We start from the raw sequence: 3,689 nt of genomic DNA, 5'->3' as shown, positions 1-3,689 counted from the left end.
TTGAATAGAAGTTGCAACGGAGACAATGTAATACTGATGGCAACGGTGCACTAGACATTCCACAATGATTGTTGTACTATATAAATTGATGTTAACTTACATAATAAACTTGATGACAAAGCAGATGATGTCTTCATATACGGATAGAAAACAACAGGCAATTGATGTTCCTGGGCAATAGAGACAAAAAAGAAAGTTTTTGTCATAATGATGTTTATTTATCAAGAACAGGAGAGATATTCCAAGAGTCCAATGAACACACGATGCCACATGAATGCATAACATGATGGGAGAATCTGCTTGGAATATGAGCCATACAAGAGAGTGCACCTTCTAATATGATATTAGATGCAAGAACGGATAAATACAGGGCAAAAGAATTGCTGAGAGGATAATATTGGCAGTTATGGGATAGATGGAATTATATTCATGTATCAAGTTTAGCGAACTTAAGACACTTTACCTGTAGAAAACAAGTCTGTAGGTACTAAGATGTATTCAGTCGCTAATCATAAGAGATGGTTGGGCAATTCCATACCACAGCATACAATGTATCTGGGGGGAGAATAGAATGGATGAAGTCCTAAATGAATAAGTCATCAAATTAGGGTGTATTCAAAATTTAGTGCATGGAGAGATGTTCTGCTATTACGAACCAAAAACTGGTGAATTTACGCATGGAGAAATAAGTCGTTATGGGCTTAAGAAACGCTATTTTTCGTTTTAAAATCTACATTAGAGGAACGTTAATTGAAGGTCACGCATCTATAGACATGTATTTCAGACGTGATGAGGCAGATATATGAGTAAAACCTTCTACATGGTAAGGTAATGATGGAGAAGCTTGACATAATATAGAACAGAGGGAGGACCCCCTTACAAGATATAAACAAAGCCCACTGGTGAGGTATATGAAGAACTATAGATGGCTAAAGTTGGAAACGAACACCTCGGGGTATAATTACACTAGATAACCTAAGTGTTCATACATTATTCTGTAAGTAGTGATAATACCTTGCTGTTCTATATATTCAACAGATAGTTACCTGAACATATAAAATTTTCTCAAGATGTATGAAACTGGCAGCTTGTGGTATAAGTATTACAGCCAGATTAATGGTCCCAGGTTGCCAACTGTCGTATATGTATTAAAAACAAAGCTGAAAAAAATGACATATGCACATTACTAATGATGTTCAGGCAGTGATGTAAAGTTCAAAATGCCCTATGGGGCTACAATAAACAGTTACCTCAGTATATCTGTCACGATGTTAGGAATCTGGCAATGAATAGTGATTGTCTGCGGTAAATATAAAACCGTCAGGACGACAGTTATTTGGCAATTGAAGACTTGTATAAGTCTGTAAATAAAATACCAAACACGGGATTATTCATTTAGAAAAAGGAGTAAATTATGTGCAGCACAATAAACGCACATACATGAATTGAAATGCAATTATTTTTTGCAGGCGAAAAGAAAAGTCCTCTAATCTTAAAGGTTGATCTAGAACAGCGTAACGGCCCTTACCTGATGCGAAAACGACTTGCGGCAAGGATAATGCTCACACGGTGTTAATGGCGCGGCGCGGCGCGGCGCGGCGTCCCGTCCTCCAAAAGGAAGTCAGTGAGGAGGAAATGACCTGCCCTATTTAAATCCCGAAATAACGCGGGAAACCTGCTTGTAGTTCGGAAAGGTAATGAACAGGGGCAAAGGACTAACTAGTATGCTTGATCCTGGCTAAGTAAACAAAGATGGCTCATAACGAGTAAGCCCAGGAAATGTTACCGTGAGAAAAATGCCCTCGACGAACAACATCGTTCCGTCATGCATATTAAGAAGAATTTATGACTGCCCATATTTCGAACGTGCTGAACAATGAAAAAGTAAGAATGAAAATAATGATAAAAGAATAAAAAATAGCTATTAGTCTGAAAATGTGAAATATATCCCAAGTTAATAACATTCATGGAGAATGTTCACAGATACACGAGGAATGTATAAAACTGGTGTCAAGTGATGACGAAAAAGAATGATACAATGTATTTCAAAAGGGCAACATTGTAATCCAGTGCTGCGAAAACAAAATAACCATCTGAAGTGTAAAAATAGGTCTGATGGCGACACAAAGAGACACCCTATATAGATGGTGTCACGATATAAAAGATGTAGGACTTGTTACAGAAACAAATATAATCATGGTAGAACTCTAGATTAGAATTCTATATTATATTGCATAGTGTATAATCTAAAATTAATACATTGCAGCTAATTACGGGGAAACAGACATATAGAAATGGATCAAACATGGCAGGTGGGAGAGAGGGAAATTAAATGATGGCATTTTCCCATGGGATTTCGGTGTTTAGCCCTTTCTTGAAAGTCCCCAGAGAAAAAATCCAGAAGACCTCCATTTTCCTTCTAACTTTATCGCCACCTTTTCTGTCAGGGAGTCTTATTTTTTCTAGGATGCGCCATTTAAAGTCATCTGGCGTATGTTGTTTTTCATAGAAATGTTTGACCAGTGGTGCCATGCTCTTATTTGTCCGAATAGCTGAACGATGTTCCGTTAGTCTAACCTGGATAGGCCTGGACGTTTCGCCAATGTATCCAAGTTGACAAGGGCATAAGATGAAATAGATGCAGTTGGCAGTTTTACAGTTCCACATATCATTCGCATTCATGTGGCATCCATTATGTTCAAAGGACTCACCTCCTATGATGTTGTTGCAGGATTTGCATGAGGAACATTTGACAGTACCTCTGACTGGAAAATTGTTTCTGAAAGACCTTTGAACAAATTGAGATGGTACATTGCTAACAGTAAACCGTGAGTGCACAATTAGATCTTTCAAATTTTTATTTCTTCTGTGTGCAAACAGGGGTTTATCTAACTTAGGGTTTGTAGGATTAGAATTCAAGATATGCCAGTTGGTATTCACAATATATTTAACTGTGTTGTCAAGAGTAGAATGTTTGGTAATACACACAAGTTGGTTATTTTCCTTAGGGGGTTTAGTTCTTAACAAGGAGTCACGGTCATAAAACCTCGCTCATTTGAACGAGTCTCTAACCAACCTGTGGGGATACCCACTGTTCAGAAATTTTTGGCGCATGATGTTAGCTTGAAAATCATAATCCGCCAAATTGGAACAGTTCCTGCTGACTTGAAGGAATTGAGAAAAAGGTATGCTTTCTCGTTGGCACCGGGGATGAAAACTGTTAAAATGAAGAAGGGTATTCCTAGCAGTGGGTTTAACAAAAAGATCAACTATAAGTTTGTTATTTTGGTGTTATTGATCAAATCTAAGAACTCAACTTGGTTTACATCATATTGAGCTGTGAACTTAAGATTCACATCTGTCAGATTGATCCATTGCAGGAATTCACAAAGCGATTCTTTCCCATTGGTCCATATGAAAAAAATATTGTCAATATATCTGGACCAATGGGAAAAACATTCGTAAAAGGGGGCTATTTCATTGTGGATGAACTTGGTTTCGAAGGCTGCCATATAGATGTTTGCTATAGATGGCGCAACTGATGCTCCCATACTTACACCCTTCGTCTGACGTTAAAGGGTGTTCCCAAATTCAAAAATGTTCTCTGTGAGAACAACTTGCAACAGATCCAATAGGAAGTCTTTAGGCCAAGTAATGTCACAATTATCAATAAACCAACTTGTGGCTAG

At 37.7% G+C, this 3,689-nt stretch overlaps 1 long non-coding RNA gene across 1 annotated transcript; it reads right to left on the bottom strand.

Annotated features, from left to right (window-relative positions):
* Positions 1 to 462: 462 nt before the first annotated feature.
* LOC147701019 (uncharacterized) lies at positions 463 to 1,586 on the bottom strand. The gene is made up of 3 exons (XR_015297151.1): positions 1,529 to 1,586; positions 1,251 to 1,361; positions 463 to 555 (listed from the first exon to the last, which is right to left on the bottom strand). It is a non-coding gene; the product is annotated as an uncharacterized LOC147701019 (long non-coding RNA).
* Between the last annotated feature and the right edge of the window lie 2,103 nt (positions 1,587 to 3,689).

The sequence above is a fragment of the Lissotriton vulgaris genome, chromosome 7 (genome assembly GCF_964263255.1).
Source record: "Lissotriton vulgaris chromosome 7, aLisVul1.2, whole genome shotgun sequence".
Lineage (NCBI taxonomy): Eukaryota > Metazoa > Chordata > Amphibia > Caudata > Salamandridae > Lissotriton > Lissotriton vulgaris.
The sequence above is the reverse complement of the archived record's forward strand: the minus strand, read 5'-3'. Positions and strand labels throughout refer to the sequence as shown.